This window comes from Periplaneta americana, chromosome 1 (assembly GCF_040183065.1).
Source record: "Periplaneta americana isolate PAMFEO1 chromosome 1, P.americana_PAMFEO1_priV1, whole genome shotgun sequence".
In the NCBI taxonomy this organism is placed as follows: domain Eukaryota; kingdom Metazoa; phylum Arthropoda; class Insecta; order Blattodea; family Blattidae; genus Periplaneta; species Periplaneta americana.
This window is the reverse complement of record NC_091117.1, coordinates 86034658-86059289: the sequence shown is the minus strand read 5'-3', so window position 1 is coordinate 86059289 and position 24632 is coordinate 86034658. Positions and strand designations below refer to the sequence as shown.

Here is a 24632-nt window from a genome sequence, read left to right as displayed (position 1 = left end):
CTTAACTGAAGAATATTGTTGAAGAATCTTTTAAGTGTATTGTAAATATTCATAATTTAAATATGTATGTCACTATTGTATTGATTAAGACTGGTTGAGTGGAAGAGAAGGCCTTATGGCCTTAACTGTGCCAGCGAAAATAAAACATTCTGTTCATTGTATAATTAAGACGTGTTTATAATGTGTGTTGAATTATAACAACGATCTCTTGATCTCTGCAATATCGTTAATCTTTGGAGGTTAGTACATTACACTAATAAGACATTTCAGACTTTCCGGCATGTGTCGCCGGAAGATGTTTATATTATTTTGGGATTGAGATCTGATCTAATATATGCAGCAACGTCGCCTCCTTGTTTATTTAAACGGTAATTTCTTAATAGAGTATAACCATCTAGGTATGATGTCACTGAGGAAGGTGTAGGCTTTAGTCAAGATTCAGAGACGAGAAGAGCATGCAAATTTTGATTCGAAAATATGGATTGAATTTCGTCCAAGTGTGTAATCACATTCTGAGCGTTAATATGGGCTACGTGAAGGGATTAAGAGTTTTTGGAAAATTCTGTTGTTAAAATATTGAATGCTTCAGGGTGAGAAAGAGGGTTCTGGTCAGCAGGTAAGGGGAATGGGGTGAGTGAAGGTCATTGTATAATATTCTGTTACAGACAACCGGATTACTGCTGTTAAGAATCAGGGTATCTAACTTAATACAAATATGTTGTAGCCTATATAAAATATGAAAGTGTTATAGTATAGATTGTCTATTAATTAATAACTTAGCTTAGAATTAAATTCAAATAAATAAAGATGACACTATGAGGTATGAATAAGTAACTTAGACTTTCAGAATAAATATCATATAACTAGAGCCCGGATGTTTCGCAAAATACCTTTTTTACTGGGTGGAAGTAAATCATTATGTGCATAGATATAAATATGATTTGGAGTAAATCAAAGTGATAGGGCAAATTTTTATTTTTCCTATTTTGCCTTTTTAAGGTGTTTCTTACTAATAAATGCCCTTTTATCATTTTAAAGTAATATCTCTTGTTTATTTGCAATTTTCTAATTAATTGTAACGTAATGTGTCTGAAATTTAAATATCTGCAACAATGACTAACTTTACTAACAATAGTAAATAAAAGTAATTTATTTCGGTGCTTAATCTGCTAATAATCGTGCTTTAGTACTATTGGTGTAATATGAATAATGATCGATAATCCACAGTTACAAATATAATATTGTCATGTCTTCACGATACCAACAATCAGCTTTATAATTTTAAGTATTAAATAGAAGTTGTCACGTAGCATTTCCAATTGTTTGCGTTCATATTTTCAAATTAAGCTGTTACAATTTTGTGCTACATGTGATTATTATTGTAGGAGAAAGAAATTTGAGTGAGGAACAGTCAGTTATTGTCGGGTGACAGAAGGTATAAGATCGGTTAGCTAGAATGCCTAAATTCAGTATACCATCGAAAAGTAAACTTCATGCTTACGTTAGTGAATTTGATGCAGATGTGTTTTCAACCGATAGAACAGTTTTGCTATGTAAGGTTTGTGAAAAGACAGTACGAAAAAAAGTATTTTATAAGTCAGCAGTGTTACCTACGAAGTAAATATGCGAGTTATGTTGATATAATTTAAATTTATTGCTAAAATATATTATGCCTTTTTAAAATTTATAATGCCTTTTTCAATGATTATTGTGCCTTTTTTACTTTTTTATTGCCTTTTCTGCCTACCCATTTTAACTGTTATAAATTCCTAAGCATCCGGGCTCTACATACAGTATAAGTGACAGGAGAGCAAGATAGATAGGCGGGCGGGCGGTTAGGCAGGCAGAGTGTGTTTGGTTGTTCGCTTAGGTTATTGGGTGTGAAAATTTATATATTTATATATTAGACTATGAGCTTTTCTAAAGTATAATTTTTTTCTAATATATTTTGATTTTTAACATATAGGCCTAAATTTTCTTTATTATTTTAACAATTACTTCGATTCACATTACTATAATTGTTTGATTCTTAGAATTACAATACATGTAACTAAACTTGTTTTCATTTTGTTATTATTATTATTATTACTATTATTATTATTAATTGCATATTCTTCCTGTATTTTTGCCGTTTGTTATATTTTTTATTGTTCTAATACTGGTTGAGTGGAAGAGAAGGCTTTATGGCCTTAACTCTGCCAGTAGAAATAAATCCACTACTAACTACTACTACTGCCACTGCTACTTAGGCTTGAATTGCCCCATTGTACGTCTTAGCCTATATGCGATACTTACCCCAAGTCCTACATGTGGTGCGGGTGGAATTCGTGAATTCATTGCTGACAGGCGGGCCATCTTGCATAATCCCTGACAGGTCCAATCACATTTACGAACGAACAGCCTGTTAATCCTCAGAATTCCAAGTCCCAAGACCTTCATAAATCAGCATATTCTCAAGACTTCGCCCAAAAAAATTAATTATTGCATATGATAGAAGAAATGAGGGTGAGATGGAGAATATTGGTGGAATAATGAAAGCAAACGGAAATAACCCAACCACCACAAATTCCACAACGATCTCGCCGGAGAACGAAATCGAGCAATCAGAATGGAAGACCACCATTCTAGCGCTTGAGCCACAAACTCTGTCCAGTTTTGAAGGTAATAAAAATAAGTTGACCACTAAGAAGGAAAAATTACAACTAACCGTGTTATAGTAAAGGAAGAGACCAAGAAAGAGAACGTTGAAACCAAATATATTTATTCATTTATTTTAATATACACAGGTTTAACCTCAAGATTTCTGACGATTATAAGTGTAAATCGTTAACTTCAAAATAAAGAATTGTTTATCCACTGATATATTCGTGTAAAGAGGTTCCCAGTTGTGAAGATAAAAATATGACAAAATTTAAACAAACATTTTCAATAAATTATGCTCAAAAAGGAAAAGGCACAAAAACGAGTTTCTTCAAATTCCTGAAGCCGTTTGTAATGTCAATTTCTCCCCATTCTGTGATATTCCTGCAATAAATCACTTTGAGTTTCTCTATCTCTTGGCAGTTGAATTTTATTACGTCCAAAACATTGTCATACAGTGAAACGCATTCACGTAGCTCCAAAGTTTTGAGTTTCCTCAGACTCGGCCGACTCATTAACTCCATCGAAGCTGCGGGGCTCACCTTACGAACTTCATACAAAGACAAGGAGGTGAGTCTACTAAGTTGTGATATTTTCAATAAGCCATAGTCACTGATATTCTTAGCCTCATGTATATGTAGTTTTTCAAGACGTTGACATCTAACGACGTGTTCTATGGCATCATCGGTGATAAAATAGGCGCCGAATTTGAGAACTCTTATTCTTCCACTCATTTAAAATAGGCGCCGAATTTGAGAACTCTTATTCTTCCACTCATTTTTTATGTGAACATTTCAATTTCTGGATCCAACGCATCAGAAAGTTCGCTACTCCACAATGAAGTACCAGATGTAGTTAGTTCTTCTAGGTTGTCGTGTTTTGCTGCAAGGAATTTCAGTGCTCCTGATTCAACTGTGAAATTCACCTTCCGTAATTTTGGAAGCATCAGTCCTACCATTTCATAAAACTTGACGCCGTAAATTTCTGTTTCCTTTGTAGTCAACTCCTCAAGGTTCTTGCATGCTCTGGGGATTTTGCAAATAGTTTTGGATTCGATAAACATCTCGTGAGGTTTCCCAAGACATCTTTTGATTATGAGAGTCGTCAAATTTTTGTTACTCTTGCAAATTTGGTTGATGATATGATTAACATAACTTCTTCTAACTAGTTTCAAAGGTTTTAAGTTTGATGCCTTCTTCAGAAGAAACGAATCGTTTTTTTTTTCTAGGAGATGAACCTTTAATTGTGAGATGTTTCCGAAGATATTGATCGCCTGACAGAATGTTCCATTTCCTGCATACATTCGCTACATTCAAAAGATTTCGCAGAGGAAGCCATTGGAATATGTCGAGAATTATCTCTGTGGGTAAGCGTTCGAACCAGGAGTGAGTTTCTTGCAGCGTCACATCGTCAGCAACTGTCAGTTCGCTGTTTTGTATGGGCAGGTCTTGGGGTTGAAGACTTTCTGCGGTTTGATCACAATTGCTCAATCGCCTCCTTTTAGCTTGTCTATCCTTTGAGTGTAGAAGTTTTCGTTTCATTCCTAAAATTAAAATAAAACTTATAAATTTGTTGTAAAATTCGAGTATTTTTGGATATATAATATAATCTACTTTGCTGTATTAGTGTAGATAATTATTTTTTAGATCTATACAGAATTCTCGTCATCGCTGTTCCAAACTTGAAAGCACAGACGTCAACGCGTGTCAGGAATGCCTACGAATGCGAATCCATAGCATTTTCTGTACAAATATTCTATAAAATTCACTAGGTAGGAAGGCCTACGGCGCAATATTTTTGGATTATTTTCCACACAGAAATTAACATATAGCTACGAAGTAGATTCTTTGATATTACAGTAATATTGTGTAGGCTAAATTAATAGCAAATAAATATAATTAATTAAATATGAATACTGTTATAAAAATAAAATGTAATAATTAAGCACCATTGATTATAATCAATACATTTGGTTTTCATATCCTAACATACTAAACCCACATATGTTAAAGTATTACAGTTTAAATAATTACGCTATAAATTGTCGTAATATATATTATAAGAAAATTAAAATAACAAAAAAATGGTACGTGATAGGAACTTTTTGGCTTTGAATTTGATTTCAGCATGCTAAAAATACCCCAAAAACATTAAAACTTTGGAGGCAGGAATTTCATCGCAGACTAGTGTTATCAATTATAAAATAAAATCTTAGAAGATGACTATAAAATTATACTTATAAATAAAAGATTTTATTTAAAATTAGCATATCCTTAATTAAGGCCTTCTCAGTGATATAAATGAAACTGTATAATCTCCAGGGAATCTCGAAGAATTTGCGAGATTATTTTTTGAATTTCAAAAGATGATATTGATAATTGTTTTAAAACATTATATGTAAATTCTGGTAAAGAAGTCCGAGCACCAAAAAATAAACCTGTCAATGACCAAGTGAAGAGAGGGATGTTATACTTGGCATTAAGGTAGGGAATACAAGGTTCATAAATGGCCCTCTTTTTCCTGATCAACCTGATGAGCTTGGTTTAGATCTCTCTCCATGCGTATAGTTGGATCTATGATAATAGCCTTGTGTTGTTCCCTGTTTATTGTTATTATATCCGCTCTTTTGTGAGAGTCGTCTTCAGAAATGCAGTGGACCTCTTCATGAACTTCCCGACCCTTGTTCCGAAGAAGACAGGCGATAGCTCCACGGACTCTATGATGCCTGTTGTTACGCAATAACTCTCCTTTCCGACAAAAGCCCAACACGTGGCCAAGAGTTTCTGTCTCGTTGCAATCTGGTTGACGGCAACGGGTCGTGCTGAAAGCTCTGTAAATTCTGGTAAAGAAGTCCGAGCACCAAAAAATAAACCTGTCAATGACCAAGTGAAGAGAGGGATGTTATACTTGGCATTAAGGTAGGGAATACAAGGTTCATAAATGGCCCTCTTTTTCCTGATCAACCTGATGAGCTTGGTTTAGATCTCTCTCCATGCGTATAGTTGGATCTATGATAATAGCCTTGTGTTGTTCCCTGTTTATTGTTATTATATCCGCTCTTTTGTGAGAGTCGTCTTCAGAAATGCAGTGGACCTCTTCATGAACTTCCCGACCCTTGTTCCGAAGAAGACAGGCGATAGCTCCACGGACTCTATGATGCCTGTTGTTACGCAATAACTCTCCTTTCCGACAAAAGCCCAACACGTGGCCAAGAGTTTCTGTCTCGTTGCAATCTGGTTGACGGCAACGGGTCGTGCTGAAAGCTCTGCTAGGAACGAGCGCACTGCAGTAAGGTTGCAGAACATCTTGATTGCATTAATATATTCCGAAGACGACAAATTCTTTTTGGTGCTGAACCATGAATTGGCTCTTGGATATTCTTCATAGATGACTATACCTTTCCCCTTATGAGGTAACTGACACCAAGATTCAAACGATCTCTTTCGCAATTCCTAACGTAGATATCTTCCAGTAGTTCGAGGTGTTATCCTGGCTTCAGGAATTTTCAGGCGCTTGAGAGCAGTTTTCTTCTCTTCAAGATTCCTGACAAGAAGGAGATGATCATCACTGACCTGAGAGAGTCGTTTACAGATGTTAAAATGCTGAATATTAGCTTCCCATTCAGCCTTAATAATTCCTAGGCCACGCACTTTTTTAGAAGAATATAGCATGTCATTAGGTGTATCATCAGGAAGAGATATCATTTCTTTGACAGCACTTATAATTACTTTATCTAGATCTTTAAGGAAGCTGTCAGGGAGCTGATCAAGTGGAGCACATTGCAAAGGATAGATGAGCCCAGGCCATATATATATATTCATTCACAATCTTCAATTTCTGATCAGGCTTCAGTAATGGAGTTTGTGTAAGATTGTTAAGATCACGTGTTAAATTTGTTATAATTTTCTTTTTATCTAAGTATATTTTGTCGCGAAAATCAACTCCCAGATATCTAATTGTTTCAGATTTATCATCAGTACTATGTATAGCTGATCCATGAAGTGAAATGAGAGCTCCTTTAGTTAAAATACCTCTTTCGAGAATTATACACTTGCTTTTAATAATGTTAATTTCAAGACCTAGTTCATCTAATTTACTTTCAGCCATATCAATGAGAGCTGTTGCTGACTTTTCATCTTTTCCAACGATAGCCAAATCATCAGCAAATGCAAAAGCACTTAGGTTTTGAAGATCATTGGAAGTGTAAAACCATATTGTTTGCTAATTTAATGATCTGTTAAATTTTCAAGAACGCAATTCAGTGCCAAATTGAAAATTATTGGAGATAATGGAGATCCTTGAGCAACGCCTCGTTTTACCCTTATTGGCTTGGTTTTTGTGTAGTTACTTTCTATTTGAATTGTATTATTAGTTAATAAGGAACCAATAAGTCTGAACAGGTTCTGTGGAACGCCACATGATTTAAGGGCTCTAAGAATATGTTCATGGCCAACAGAATCAAAGGCTTTAGACACGTCCAGAAACACGACACAACAGTCCTCCTTATTAAGCTTAGATGATTGAAGATAGCCATATTGTTTGCTAATTTAATGATCTGTTAAATGTTCAAGAACGCAATTCAGTGCAAAATTGAAAATTATTGGAGACAATGGAGATCCTTGAGCAACGCCTCGTTTTACGCTTATTGGCTTGGTTTTTGTGTAGTTAGTTTCTATTTGAATTGTATTATTAGTTAATAAGGAACCAATAAGTCTGAACAGGTTCTGTGGAACGCCACATGATTTAAGGGCACTAAGAATATGTTCATGGCCAACAGAATCAAAGGCTTTAGACACGTCCAGAAACTCGACACAACAGTCCTCCTTATTAAGCTTAGATGACTGAAGATATCCATTTATTAAAGATGCATTGATATGAGTTCCAGGTATATTAATGAAACGTCTCTGATGAGCATTTAATACAATATAAGATGGAAGCTTAATGTCAAGGGCTCTTTCAATGACTCTTCGAATGACGGAGTAAATAGTAATTGGCCTCCAATGTTTTAAATCGTTCACGTCGTCTCCTTTATGTATTAAAATTGTTCGCACTAATTTCATGAATTTTGGAACATGATTAAAATGAAGCATAGTGTTTGCAAGCAGTGTAAGAAATTTGGTAGCTTTGAGATGCCTTGAAACGCGTACTGTTATTCTATCTGGTCCAGGAGAAGTGTCAACTTTTAATACCAAATAACGCTTTACGAATATCACTCTCAGTAATAACTATATCTTCAGGAAATTGTATGGAATCTTCATCCTCATCAGAAAGAGAGGAGCTATTATTCGTAGTACTAAAAACATGTTCAAAATGTTCAGTTATCAGACGCGTCGAGATTTTACACGTAGCTTTGTGATTTAAATTATGTAAAACTTTTCTTGCTACTTTACGTCTTTGATTGTAAAATTGATACTGGGTTAGTTCATACTCATTTTTTTCCCATTTTTCATTCGCTGTTTCTTAGATTTCTTTTGTGAATTGGATGTTGTTTTATAATTACATTTACTGTTAATTTTACTTACTTTACGAGATTAATAATGCTTCACAGCTGGGTGTTGGGGTCCTGGCAATTCAGTCATTTGCTGTGTGAAAAAATGCCTAACATCTTCCATTAGAGCTTCAGGATCTTCACTCGTTCCTACAGATTGGATGTGGCATAGCTTTTCTTCCCACTTTTTCATTGGATGAAAACTTATATGATCACTTTGTGTATTTTCTGGATAAGATATTATATCTTCATTCTGTTGGAAAACTTGAACAAGATCCTGATTGTCAACTACTAAAAAGAATTTCGATTTGTTGTTTCGAGGGGTTTTTGGAAACTCTGTTGATATGTAGCTGAGGTGTCAGTAATGTTTTTGTTGGGTGAAATATTGCTTGCGTTATTAAAGTCTGATGAATGAGAAAATGCTGTAGTATACCTATGTGCCAATTTTTTTCTTCTCTCTTCTGGATAGGCTTTACCCATATGTATATTTATTCCTGCATTTGATTTACATAATTTTCTGCAAATTAGACAACGTGCTGTTCCTTCATTTGTGCTATCTTGTGACATTTTATAAGGTAATTATATATCGAATAAAATATTCTTGTTTCACTATTGTGACAGACGCATTTCAACATTTAAATTTATAAAAGACACAGTTCGATAATAATACGCTCCAAAAATGTATAGACTATAAATTATTTGTTTAGAACTAAAAGTTTCGTAAGTTATAATTATGTCCTTAGCAACCATGTATCAAATCCACAAAATATATATAAAAGTAAATTTCTTCTGAAGAAATGAAAAATAACTGTGACTAACATTCACCTATATAAATAAAACTGTATTCTTCAATATTATCACTTCGAACAATCAATACTTAATGATATTACCAAGAAAGACTATATCAAATTATAACTCCAGATCAAAACAATACCATTCAGTTCACAGCCTTCTATAGTACTGTATCGTTATGTTAAAAAACAAAACTATTTTAGTTATATACTAACATATTTATTATTATTATTATTATTATTATTATTATTATTATTATTATTGTGTCAATTTCTCTGGGGATTTTTGAGACAAACTCAAAAAAATTATGAAGACTCACCTAGTTAATACTGCTTCATCCATGATTTTAAACATGAGTGCATTCACATGCTTCGAATTAAGTGCCGCTCTACGTTTACTAACAATGTTTCCTCCATCACTAAACACGAAAGAACTTTTTTCTGTCCATCGCTTCTCCACGATCGTTCAATTTAAATCCAAACGTTTCATCGAGTTTACCTCTGAAATTCTCATATGACATAACGGAGTTTTCACTTTTCACAGAACACAGTAATCTGATTTGCTCTTTAGCAAACTAAACGCACACACTTCATCTACAAACTCAGTAAAGGAACTGCAGTGGTCAAAACAGCAGACTGGTTCCTATTGTAATCGAATTACAAAATTTTAGAAAAATAAGAAGGTAGATACTCTCTCATTTGCACAGTGTAGCCATGGCTAAGGGGTGAGCGGGAAAATTACAGAAAAGTATGTATTTCACATGCTAGGAAGACGAGCTGACAACAAGGTGGAAGTTTTCTTGAAAAACTATAAAACTTAATAAGGATTTCGCATTGTTTCAATTTTCAATAGGGGTAGACAGATCACTATGTTCATATCTCCATCTCCTTCTGAAGTGTTTGTGCAAAGATTTATCCTATCCTACTATCTGTTTTGCAGTTACAAAATAACGATACTATTGTGCTTTGAAGTAAGTAATTTCTGACAGACGAATATTGTCGGAATTTTTAGTCTGTTTGCATTAACAAAACAATAATTAATATCAAGTACAACCGATTAATTTTAATCAACTCAATTATTCGATTAAATATTTTTGATCGATTAATCTTACAACAGAAATTGATCGATTAATCGATAAAATCCCACAACACTAGTTTTGGGGAAGTGGTAATGTCTTTTTCAACGCAAATTTCACATCGATTTTTGGCTAGAACCAGATCGTACTCAAAACATGTTATTCTGCAGTACGTCAGGATGTCCATTCTCTTAATTAATATTAATTCATATAGCGTTTAAAATCAAGACGAAGGATATAACGAACTAAGTGATCTCCCATGTTGGTATCGAGAGTTGCGCAGTTTCCTATTTGTCCGATATAAATGAAAATTAAAATATTAAGTTCAATCAAGATAGATTCAATTGAAGATGAGTAGTTTCATACATGAAGGCAGACACACGAGAGAAAAAGAGATAGACTGAAAAAGTGACACTAAAAAGCTTTCTGAAGGATTGCGAACCATCCTGAGACCAAACAAACCGCAATTTTGATAGAGACAGACCCCCTGTAACCTAAGAAGGACCGCAAGCGAAATCAGGAATAACTTGACACATGTCTAGGTCTCTCCAAAACACATTTAGCCTACACCTTAATTCAAAATATGACAGCACACCCGACAGCGGGTAATTTTTGGAGGTGTTTACTAATCTGTATAATGTATATAGAATAATGTGGGCTTCTACTAATATAACGCACATCCAGTCAAAGTACAATAAACTAAAGATGGATTATATTACATGACAGAAAAGGAAAGTGTAACTCACATGTATTGTGTTTATTGACTTCTGTGAATGTAAAACACAAATTGAAGCCAAGAGATTCACTTACAAAGGGATTACAAACACAGTCGATATAAATCTCATCTAGTTCGGACTTTTTTCACCAGGAACAATTCTCGCAATGGCTACTTTTCTTAAAAGTACCGAGATCTCCCTAATACTTTTTAGAGTGTAGTAAACAAGATCTTCTATTCTAATATTATCACAGAATATGGCAGAATTAATTATTAAATTATATCACAACACGGCAATTTTTACCATTTGTTTTTAAAAATGCGAATTTTGTGGTCTCTGATTTTGGAAACATGAATGGTGAACAAACGGCTTCTCAGGCTTCATATGTGGATATGAGGCTTTGGTTTACAATACTTACTTACTCGTAAACAGATTGACGGAACTTACCCTTTTTAACATTTGTAGATGATTACAATATTATTTAAAGTTTCTCAATCATGTAATTAGCAGTGGCGGACGATGGGTTCAAAACTTGGGGAGGCCAGCACGTGATGAAGGGTTACAAATAAAAACTATTTAAAAATACATATACCGGTACTCACATTACTTGAACAGCAAATTCACTCGACGATCCTTCTTCTTTGCAAAGCCATCGATCAGGTCATCATTCCATGTGGGTCGACTCTGAAATTTGTGGAGGATCCCCTTTTCAATAGATATACATGCCAATGCTGAGAGCCGTTCTTGAATCATGGAGTTTCTCAAAAAAGTTTTTACGCCATTCAAACACGAAAAACTCCTTTCCACGGAAGCACTTGTGGAAGGAATTGTGGCTATAAGACAGAAAAGTTTAAAGGCATTGGGAAGAATTTCACTTGTTTCACTTTCAATCATCTTCTTTATCAGTTCGCTCAAACTCTTGCCATGGAATGTCTCCTTGTGCAGTGGAGAAAAAACAGTTTGAAGCTCAACACGCAATTTCACACTGTCAAAATAAGTTTCATAATTCTGAAATAATGAATCTAGTGCTTCAGTAGGGAAATACTGACTATAAATTGAAAATCGAGTAGTGTCACCTAATTCAAGAAACTTCAATTTCTCATAATTTTGAAATCTTGATTCCAACTGTGTTAAAATATTGTCCAAAATTTCGAAGTACAGTTGCTTGTACTTGTAAGGAGCACATTCTTCCATTAATTCATTTCTTCTTAAAGAAGTCAATGAATCTGACCTGGTAGCAGTTCCAGCAGCCTCCATGAATACACTGTATTGCTGATCACTCCTTAAATTTCTTATGTACAAGACACAATCTGAAATTGCATTGATACACTTCCGAATATCATTTGTTTTTTCTGAAGAATATTAAATAATAACTCAGTTTTATTAAATATTTTTTGGAAAGTCAAGAGAAGAAAAACAAAATTGAAATCTCGTAGGTTGTTCATAAATCCTTGTGCTTCCCTTGCTGAATTACCGTTTGAATCCGGGAAATCTATTATTTCATTGAAAGCTTCGATTAATTTTACCCTTTTTGTGTGCACTACAGAAATGAGTTTGGTATTAGAATTCCACCTGACATCACTGCTTGTAGGCAAACGTTGTTCCACAATTCTGTCGAGAATAGCAATACGCTTTGAGGACCGATTAAAAAAGGCAGGTATTCCATGAAGTGTCGAGAAAAAAATTTTCACAGACTTAATTTTAGAACAACTCTGTTGTAAAACTAAATTCAATCTGTGTGCAAAACAGTGAGTAAATAAAGCTTGTGGAGCAAGCTCATTAACTTTAGCTTTCAAGCCATTCAACTCACCCGCCATAACACTTGCGCCATCATAGGTTTGAGCCACTAACTTACTTTGAACATCGTATTTCTGAAGAACATTACACAGTACATTACACAAGCCTTCAGCATTTCTGCTTTCATTAACATCATGAAAACCAAGGAAAAATTCTTGAATATCACCTTCTGTGTCAACTAGCCTAACAGCGATAGAACACTGAAATGTTTCAATGATGTCAGTCGTCTCGTCAACAATACAGGCAAAAAAAGGGGCCTCATTAATTCTTTTTCCAATGAAATCTTGTATTTCTTCTTCAATGCACTCAATGAGTTCATTCTGAATTGTTTTCGATACCCCTCAAAAGTATCCCATATTCTCCCAATGTTTTTTAATGCCACATCCCTACTTAGAACTAGAAGAAATATAGTTTTAAAATTTCCAGGGTTTAGAGAGCATTCCTTTTCATCATGGCCTCTGAACGCGATTTCTTGCGCAGCCAGAGCACACGTAACATAAATTAAAATTTTGTAAATTTCCCTGTTGAGTTTTACTTCATTGTATTTAATTTTTAACAGTCTATTCTGTTCGCTCAACATTTCCGATATATTAAGGGTTTGTTTACAGAGTCCTTAAATGCCACGTAACAATTCAAGTGGTCTCTACTTGAGCTATGCCTAACTACAGCCCTAGACAAGTTTTTCATGTCACTGTAGCCTTCATATGACCAGACGCCTTTGTTATTACTTAAAAGTATACATGGCCAACAAAACAGATTCTCCTTCGTACTGCTACCACACAGCCACTTGTTTTGATCGTACCACGAGGATTTAAATGTTCTGGTCTTACCTTTGTCATTTTGAAGAAATGAAAATTTCGGAGTAGGTCTACCTTGCTGTAGTATAATTCTTCTGTCGATTTCATTTCGTCGTGAAAAGGGAACCTCCAACAGTGAAACCACAATATCATCACTCACATCCATTGCTACAAGCTCACTGCATCAGACTGAAGCGAGGAGCCTAAGCCAAAACCAACTCCTTTCATGGCGTCTTTTTTCGTATGAAGTGCGCGAACATGACAGCTTCCCTATTGGCTAAACAGCTGTTGTCATGGTTACCAGGAGCTGAGTTCTGCTTTGCCTACCTACTCCCAACTATTAGAACGCAAGGTCGCTAGATGTCACTGTAGTACAGTAACTTCCGTGTTTGTGCTCTGTGTATTCCACCCCATAGTGCTACCTGCAACGCTTCCTGTTGCTAGCAGCACGAATTACATGTTCCTCCCTAAGACTAGAAACGCGGTCAGTTTGAATATTGCCATCTCAGCTCATGAGAGCTGGGATAACACATTTTGTGTTATCTCTGACAAAATATTTAGGGAGGCCAGGCCTCCCTTGCCTCCCCTGAAAATCCGCCGCTGGTAATTAATAATTTTTTGTTGTAAATTAATATTTGCTAATACACATTACTAAAGGAAATGTACGAATGTTGTCGCCTGTACGGCATCATCAGATACTTAAATGTTTTAACGATATCTAAACGTAAGTCTCATATAGAGTATATTCACTGTGATGTATTTATCGTATGTATAATATAACAATAAAATTAATTAAAATCATGAGTTATATGTAATAAATATCTAATATTAGCTGAGAACACCCGGCATTGCCCGGGTTTTCATTTTTGCTTCTATTTTTAATTAAACTGGTTGTTAGACGTTTCGGAAATCTCGGAAACTGAACTATAGACAATCTCGTTCATAAAGATGAATCTTTACATAGTGTCACTTACATGAAATAATTAATGCCTACCAGGGTTAACTCAATTTAAAAGAGTTGTAGATCAGGCACCGAGAACAAAACATTGCATCATGAGCCTTGCGTTTAACTGTTCTTTAAAATTTAATAATATATATATATATGTATATATTTTTATTTTTGTTTATTTATTTAATCTGGTGTAGTTAAGGCCACTATACCATCTCTTCTACATCACCAGAAATAAAATAATATAATAGAAAAAATCGAACTATAAACAAAGTTAAACCAACGAAAATATATACAGGCTACAGTCACACGAACTTTAAATGAGTTAGTATTGTCTTGAAGTTCAGCAAAACAAAAACACACCCCTTGGTCCCTATACACCACATAGCGCTGACCCAATGCTCTACAGATCTAACATTCCATCTCTGGCGGTCAAGGACTATTAAATTTCAAGTGACTTATATTATTCGTGAGTGTTAGAATATTAAAAAACATTACAACCTTTCTGCTATCTCCTTTCCTCCCCGCCGCAAATGTGACGTTACACAGAGACAGAAATAAAATGATATAAGATCCGTACATTGATGTGAAGCTGTCCTGACACACTTTTCACGTAATTTCATGACTATGTGTACTTGAAATTCAGAGAGAGCTGACGATAAATAGGGAATTCCTTTGTTAACAGTCTTAACTCGTTGGGGTGTCATCGCCAGCAAAAATGTATATCTTCATCAGTCATACCAAAGAATCTATATGTACGTTATATAATTTAATTTATATTAGAATATTTTTTACCCCTTGACCGCTGTACGCCAGTTTATATCATACTAAGTTTTTTTTTTTTTTAAATGTGACTTGAGAAAGTGTATCTCAGAAATTAGGAACATATTAATTATATCTTATTTTGTATACAAAATAAAGATACAATATATAAATTCGCAATAAGTCACTTTTAACATAAATAATATTATTGTGGGATACGTAGGCTATATTTTAGAAATTAAGACATTTTTCTTCCCACAATGCTTAACTGATTGGCAACGTGATTATACATATAGATAGATAGATATTTATTTGTCATCAACATTTATATTAGTTATGGTGTACCACAACTTATGTATACGGGTTTCACCATAACTTTCTATTAATATAACTACAATTAGCATGCAATCTCGAGAGCCTACTCTTCTACTCTCGCTATTAACTTAACTCCAATCAGTCAATTTCTTCTTAATGATCTTACATGTCCACCATCTGTTCGTTATATACTTACGTTCCTTTCAGCATTATAATCTTGCTAACTAAATTTATACATAATTCCGTCTTTCTACATTACATCTAACTCGTAACACTTCACCCGGTTATCATTGGGATCTTTTTTCTACCTAATACACGTCATTATAATCTTATTAAATCTTGACTTGAGTATCTAGTTCACTTTAGTTTGATCATTCATTTCTTAACCACAATCAACACTCAGAAAATACTATCACTAAGATCATCTATCATAGCTTCACTACATCACTTTCGAAGATTTACTTCTTTACAATAAGCTTCAATCGATAAGCTTCAGAGAGGCGGAGGGGTGGCTGGTTATATTAGATCCGATTTGCGACCTAAAATTATTCATCATTCTCCAAGCCAGTACTCTGCCAAACCCGAGTTCATGTTCATTGAAATTTGCACCTTATTTACAAAATGTCTAGTGTGTGTCGTATATAAACCCCCACATATATATGACGTAGATGATTTCGAAACCGCCTTACTAAACGTAACGCCGCAATATGAGAACGTTATAATCATGGGTGACTTCAATTCAAACTTACTTGACTTACATTCTAGTACGACTAAAAGACTTAAATCATTCTTTCAGTGCCTTGATATGGTAATCCTACCCCTAGCTCCCACACATCATACGGAAGGTACAGACACATCACTGGACTTGATAATTACTAACAATGCCGACAAAATACTGACGCATGGACAGTTGCCTGCACCAGGACTATCAGGGCATGATATCATTTATCTATCGTTTAATCTGCAGTGTCCTAAATCGACTCCTAGAGTAATTACTTACAGGGATATCAAAAGAATAGATGATATTGCACTGAAAGAAGACGCTGCGCAACTTCCATGGCACATGATCTGGACATTACGAACTGTAGACGAGAAAGTAGACTTATTCAATACGTTAATACTTCAACTTTATGACAAACACGCACCATTAAAGACCAAACGTACTAGAAAGACCCCAGCCCCTTGGATGACGACTGAAATACGTAGCCTGATGTCCGAACGCGACTTAGCCTATAGGAAATACACCCGCAACAAAAACGACGAATATTTTAACTTATATAAACACCTAAGAAACAGAACGACTCAACTAATAAGAAACGCTAAACTCAAATACTCCTACAAACTTAGAGCCCAACACAACCCCTTCCGAGTTATGGAAAAATCTGAAGGTCATTGGACTTGGAAGGGCTAGTGAACAAGCAGACATACCCATCCCACTTGACCGGTTGAACGAACACTTTGTAAAGGACCCGACCTTAAACAACACAACGAAACAAGACACAGTTTTGCCTGACTCAGCTCCCCCAACTCGAGACAAATTCTATTTTACTGACGTCACTCCTATTGACGTAATGAAAGCCATCCGACGCATCAAGACGAAAGCTCAAGGGCCAGACAACATTAGCATATTACTCATACAGAAAATACAAGACATAGTAATACCTACAATTGCACACATATTCAATAGTTCCTTAATCACTTCAACTTTCCCTAAAATATGGAAGCAAGCTTTCGTTCTTCCTCTTCCAAAAGTCAAAGTTCCCACCGACCCGAACGACTATAGACCAATCAGTATCCTGCCAGCCATATCAAAAGCACTGGAAAGAATCGTACACAGACAAATTACTAACTACATGAACGAACACAAACTATTCTACAAGTATCAGTCAGGTTTCAGAGCTGGACACAACACAAGCACTGCTCTAATTAAAGTGACAGAAGACATTCGTGAAGCAATCGACTCTAATAAAGTAACAATACTAACACTTCTTGACCTTAGCAAAGCTTTCAACTCTGTAAATTTCGACCTGCTCACCCATAAATTGAGAAATCTGCATTTGTCAGAGACTGCTGTGAGTTGGTTCGAATCCTACTTACGGGAAAGACAACAATGTGTTGTATCCGGGAATCGAAGCTCTTCCTGGCTTAACATAACATCAGGTATACCACAGGGTTCGGTACTCGGACCATTGTTGTTCACAATATATGTCAGTGATATTACATCTCATGTAAGGCATTGTAACTATCACTTGTATGCTGACGACCTTCAATGCTACATCTCTTCCCGCTTAGATCGAATAAATGACGCTATAGATCAATTGAACAAAGACATTGACTCGATTGTGACATGGACAAAGAAATTCCATCTTAATATCAATCCTGGAAAGACACAAGCAATCATATTAGGACACAAACGGCAAACCGACGCTGTAAAGCACCTCGACATTTCCCCCGTTAAAGTAAGTACAGTGCATATCCCTTTCAGTTCTTCGGTAAAAAATCTTGGCATTCACATGGATAATAATCTCAACTGGGACATGCAAATCACAGAAACCTGCAGAAAAGTATATTCTATTATTCATGTGCTAAAAAGGATAAATGTTCATCTTCCCTCTTGCTTAAAAAAGTCCCTTGTGCAGACTCTTGTATTTCCCTATTTTGACTATGCTGACATTTTACTGACTGACCTTTCCAGCGACAACAAAATGAAACTTCAACGTGCTCATAATTTGTGTGTACGTTTTGTAAGCAATGTTCGTAAATATGATCATATTACCCCATCCCTGGAAGCAATAGGTTGGCTTAAACTAGATAAGAAAAGAAATTTACATTCACTTCTCTTTCTCTTCGAAATCTTGAACTCTTCTATTCCTTCGTACCTGTCGTCTCGCTTCACTTACCTTTCTTCCCACCACAATCTGAACGCACGCTCTCGCCATGAAACAATACTGACAATACCATCCCATCGCACCACCTCATACTCATCCTCTTTCACAATAGCCCTGCCATGACTCTGGAATTCGCTACCTGCTAGCATCAGGGACTGTCGAAATAAAATTCAATTCAAACGCAAACTTACTAGGCACTTAGTCAGTAATTGAGACTCGTTCAGACATGGTTTCTTGTAAATAGTTCTTTTAATCTACCACAAAATATCTCAATATCCGGTAATTTCATCACTATAGAATTTTGTTATTGTAGGTTTAATTTGTAATTTAGTAAATACAAAAATATTCTTTGTTCTTAACTTCTATGATAAAATGTCTAGCTTTCATTAATCAGGTATTCTTGTCGTACTTTAATTTTTATTCTAATTGTAATTGTAAATTTAATATTAATTGTAATCTTATTGTTCATGTTATAGTTGTAATCCCCTGGTAGAGGGGCAGAGAAGGCCTGACGGCCTTATCTCTACCAGGTTAAATAAATAAATCTAATCTAATCTAAATAACTATATTTATTAACTAGCCACTTTTTAATTTCCCAACTTTTTTTTTAACTTCCTACCTGATCTCTATATCTATGATCCCCTAAACACATTTTCATCACACTAAAACACGATTTACGACATTAAATCACCAAACTTCCTGTTGTAATTTCATTCAGACCTTTATTTATTTTTTACCGCTCGTGCACCAACTTCTAAAATTGTAACTTTTTTGGCCCTTAAATGTACCCGTCAACGATAAAATACTGCCTTGTGGTGACGAAATCACTATCTCTTCACCCATCACACTTTTCACATCCTGGCGTCTTCTCTGAACACTAACCCTTAAAACGCACCTGATTCCGCTTCTTGTTTTCTTCTTCTCGCTGACTCACGTAGGGTAGACCATATGTTACTGCGATTTCCTACTCGGTCTACACTTCCACTTGGCTCAGCAGATTCCTGACTGGGTCCTGCTCGGTCGTCACGTTCGTCCATCAGCTGTCTAGTCTCCGATGTTTGCTTTAATTCCGCCCATACTTCATTCTACTGACTCGATCGTTCCTCGCCATCACGAACCAACTTATCTAAAATCTCTTCCGATTGTTCGGTATTCACTCTAGTATGGGACGAAATATGTATTGAACTATTTTTTTCTCTGGTTGGGAAATATCTACTCTCGGATACCTGGGATTTCTGTGATTTGAAGTTCCTCTGACAATATTCTAAGTCACATAGTTTTCCATTAATTTTTATTTTATCCTTAATAATATCGCAAACTGACCTCTCGATCTCGCCTCTTTCATAAATGGTAGTAACATCTTTCTCTTACTCCTTGTTTCCACACTGTAGCCCTGCTCAATTCTTAAGTTCGTACCTTTCAGCATATTCAAGTGATCCAAGATAAATAATTTAGTACACATACTTGTAAATTTCATTAGTATGGGACGATTCTTCCCTCTTCCAATTCTGAAGGCTTCTTCAATCTGATCATTGTTTAGGTTCAGGCCAAAAATTTCATTACACAGATGAGTTACTAAATTATATGTTTCTAGCCCATTTTCACGCCGTTCTTCATCCATTCCAAAAATAATTAAGTTTTTCTTCCTCAACTGGAATTCGCAATGTTTTATCTTGTTCTGCAGTTGGTCGTTTTCTTGTTGAAGTTTCTTTATGCTCTCAGTATTATTCACAATTTCGTCCTTCAGTCTGTATATTGTACTGTTCAGTTCATTGAAGTTCTGTTTGTTTTCCTCCATCATTGTCTTGAATCCCTCCATCTCTTCACGGATTGATAATAAAAGTGAAGTAGGTATCTTTTCCATTTGTCGGCGCCGGGTTTAACTCAACACCCTCAATTATCAGTAATATTGTCAATACTATTCCTATTGCACGAAGTAGTTGATCGTATCCCCAGGGGTTCTGCCTTCCACACACTTCAACCATTTTTATCCTGAATCTTCCTATTCTTGCTCGATATACACATAACTCAACTCCCATCTTGCTTACTCAATTCACTTGCACAGTAATTCAAAAACTTAGTGTTCGCTGTTGGTCTTTATTAGTAATACACACAATTTTCCACTATATTATGTTCCACTTCAGATGAGTGTACTCATACCCGGAGCTATAACCTTACATTGCTGTGTCAGCGTCTGGCTCTGCTGAGCTGAGTTAAAACATGACTGTCTTCGCTCGCTGTTGATTAATGACTGATTATCAGGCCACGGATGTTCGGTACGTCTGTGTTCTCCGCGCGACTACGACTTCAGATAGGACGGGGGGTTTGTGCTGGTAGTTTGCGTTGCAAGTGCACAGTGACAGTCACAACTAATAACAAAGCGGGCACATACAAGTACAGCATACGGACGAGGTAACCGAGTCATGGCGAAGCCAATTACATTCAAAGAAGTGCAGGTAAGCGGACGTTTTGAGAACTCACAACATATGTGTTATTAGAAGTGGTGTTATAAAAGTTTAACAATACTACTTTGAATTATAGGTGAATTGTTTCGTGGAGGAATTTGGAGGAGGTGAAATATTTTCTTCGAATGGAGAATTTATAATTTGTAGATTGTGCCGCACACAAACTAGAGGCTGGAAACGAGCATTCATTGAAAGACATTGCAACACACAAAAAAAAAAAAAAATAAGGCAATTGTAGCTTTATCGGAGCAGGAAGTAAACAAAGTTCCATCTACTTCTCTCTCAAGTCGGAAGTCTACATTTTTTCGGGACGTCTGTGAGATGATGTTGGGGGCCAACATTCCATTCCATAAAGTAGAGAATGTTTTTTTTAAGAACTTCATAGAAAAATATACAGAAAAACAACTTCCTTCCGAATCAACTCTTCGCAAAAACTATCTGCCAGATTGTTATGCAGATGTTTTAAATCAAATAAGGAAAGCGGTAGGAAATAATAAGATTTGGGTTTCTGTGGACGAAATGACTGATGAAACAGGGCGATTTGTAGCACATGTCGTTGTCGGAACATTGAGTCCTGATGGACCTGGTGAAAAGTTTTTGTTAACCGCAGAGGTACTTGATAAAGTGAATCATGCATCCATTGTAACACTATTTGAAAACTCAATGTCTCTTTTATGGCCAGACGGAGTTAAACGTGAAAATATCCTCCTGCTAGTCACCGATAGCGCTGCTTACATGATGAAAGCAGGCAGACAAATAAAATTAAGCTACCCTAACATCTGTCACATGACTTGTCTTGCTCATTGTCTACATCTGTCACATGACTTGTCTTGCTCATTGTCTTCACAGAGTAGCCGAGACTGTGAGGAGTTGCTATCCAGATGTGGACCGGTTCATATCAAATATGAAAAAAATATTTTTAAAGGCACCTACTAGGTTACAAGTATTTAAAAATATAGCGCCAGAAATTCCCTTACCTCCAAAGCCAATCATAACACGTTGGGGTACTTGGTTGGATGCTGCAAGCTACTATGCAAAATACTACGAAAAAATAGTAGACGTGTTAGCAGTGCTCAATAGTGAGGATTGTTCTTCAGTTGCCATAGCTAAAGAGTTAGTGTCGGAACAGCTAAGAGACACATTATGTATATTGAACCGAAGTTCAAGGATTTGTCAAAATGTATTAAGCTGTTGGAAACGAGTGCCATGGAAATATCGAAGTCTCTTAAAGTAGTACAAGACTTGTCCACAGCCCTAGATCAAGTCAGAGAGGGGCCCGCCCAAGCAGTGACACAAAAACTGAAAACAATTATTGACAAAAATGTTGGATATTCTGATCTTTGCCAAATACGTGATCAGCTAGCAAGTACTGAAAATCAAACACATAACAGTGACAGTGAATACATTCAGTATTTTAAGTTTGCACCCGTCACGTCTTGTGACGTGGAAATAAGTTTTTCGCGCTTAAAATCGGTTCTAACTGACAATCGAAAAAGTTTTCAATTCGAAAGCCTTCGAATGTACATAGTCATACACTGTAATAAAATGTACAGAGCACACCATTAAATTCAATGCATTTTCCAAGGTTATTAATAAAATATATGTTGTTCTAGACTGAAGTCACTTTTCAAGCGGATCTGACAGTACCTCCTTTACGGAAGCGGGGTTGGAATGAGTTTATGTTGACATTGAAGTCGGTTACTTACGTACATGCAGCAACACAAGTCTCCAAGATCCGGGCCTTGCTGATTATACATATAGAATCTCGCAGGAACAATTTTCGGACATGAACAACAATATTTAGAGAGACGTATAATTTAGAATTAATACCATGTTATTTTCACTGGGCTTAGTACATTTACATACTAACATTAACAACATAACAAAAATATTGAGTTGCTTTTTGATATGTGTAAAATGCTTTGTTTTCCTCTCCTTTGGATAAATATATGTATATAAAATATGTTTAGATGTGCCCACTCGAGAGCAAGCTGCATAGTTGGGAATGTGAAAAACACGGAGTTTCGAAGTTAATATTGTAACTTTGAGCGACTGTCCCTAAGCTTTATTTTAATATGGCCATTACAAATGCTAGTCCCACTGGAATAAAATTGCAGTTGCTTAAAATCGAAACGCAAGTTAGTAGGTATCATAGGAATACCTGAGCTAAAAACATCTTCTCCTTTTGTTTTACCAGTTAATATTGTCACTTATATTACCTTTGTGAGAGATCGTGCGTATTTGCTTGGTTCCTGCATAAAACAATCCGCGGAAAGTCTAAAATTCCACATTCAGTATTCCCAACCTAACACACATAACAATTTCCCTCTTCTTACCGCTTAAGTGACATATTGATTTTACTGCTTTAGGCTTTTAACATATTATTTTAGAGACGTTCAATATAGTAATAATTATAAATTGGAAACTTGCCACTGCAATTTCACCTAAATAGCACTGTTAATTATTGTTTTTAAATATTTGCAAAAATTAAGTAAACTCTACAACTCCACTAAAGTTACTGCATTCGTGATGCAAGTAACATTAAAGAAGTCGTGAAAAAATCAACAAGATTCCAGACTCATCATAGACTGGGGGGGGGGGAGGAAAGACAGACGTATATCACGGCCTGCTGGAGTATAGTAAACACAGAAAACATTTTAAAGCAACAATGTTGAAGATAGATGTTTTTGTTTTGCAAATTTGCCGTCATTGAACAGAAATCAAGATGGAGATTTCATTGCAACTAATTAGAAATTCCTCTTTCAGGTACGTAATAAACGATCTTCGCACAAAATAATGTACGATACACGAGTGGTATATTTTCTTTCAATTGTTCGGAAATTAAAAAAGCTCAACTACGTTTCGCTTTTTCAAACATTTCCTCGAACATGAAAACTTCAACTTACCGCTCTTGTAACGCATATTACTATTTTTTCTCATACCAATTCTTGTTCCATTGCTTAATTTTGGCTTGTCAGTATTTCACAATAGTTCCGGTACTACTGGTGATACAAAATTAAGTAGACTATTAAATTATGTGGTTTCAAAGAATTCACGAATTCGGTTGGATAAAATACAACCTGCTCACTATCTACAACTGTACCGAGAAACTCATACTACGGTCATGGACTGCAGAAAGATACTTATTGTATGAATTGTCTAAATTTTGGCCTTCATGATGTATCAACAATGCTTTCGTGCTCTTTCTTCCACGGCCTCGTGAAAGTCGATGTTGAATACAACAGACAATAATAAAGAACAATTGACTGGAGAAGACTGCATTTAATATTATACATGAATGTTTGATGGTATATAATTTTATTTTTTATTTTTCAAATTAATTTAACGCCCATTTGCACAATTTTAATGTAGCCTATGTTCTTCTCCTGGTTATGAAGGTTAAATGTGCAAACTTTGGCAAATATCGGTCAAAGCGTATAGATTTGTATTGAGTACATACATACATACATACATACACAACAACATTGACTTATATATAAGATGGTTGTAAAATATATGTTTAATTTAATTGATTTGCGTATGGATTTACTAACTTGCCGAAAATAAAGTGATTTAATATACAGAGTGTCCCATTTATCTTTGCACCTATTATAACTTTTTTGTTTGGATATATATTGGAATTTTTGTTTTGAGAGTTACGTTAGAACGAGTGGCTAACATGAGTGTAGAGATTTGGTGCATATAACTACGTTATGGTACAAGATACACGTGACGTCATCAATTTTTCAAATAACACTACATACTTTAATCACATTACATTCATTACACACATTAAGAAGAGTTCAAAAATGTATCACAATGTCACCTTCCCAATCAATTACAACAACAAAATGCAAGATGAATGCCATCAGAATGTGCCGTTTGTTGTGGTGCCCCATTCATCTTGTGCATTAACTTACACAAAACGAAAGACGACTGACGTCCGTA

At 35.5% G+C, this 24632-nt stretch overlaps 1 protein-coding gene across 1 annotated transcript in view; it reads right to left on the bottom strand.

Annotated features, from left to right (window-relative positions):
* Positions 1–3854: 3854 nt before the first annotated feature.
* The window catches only part of LOC138697884 (adventurous-gliding motility protein Z-like), a 137633-nt gene continuing 116855 nt past the window's right edge, over positions 3855–24632 (bottom strand). The window contains exon 7 of the transcript XR_011331627.1: positions 3855–4183. The gene's annotated coding sequence lies outside the window, so the exon portion shown is untranslated. The remainder of the gene's footprint in view (positions 4184–24632) is intronic.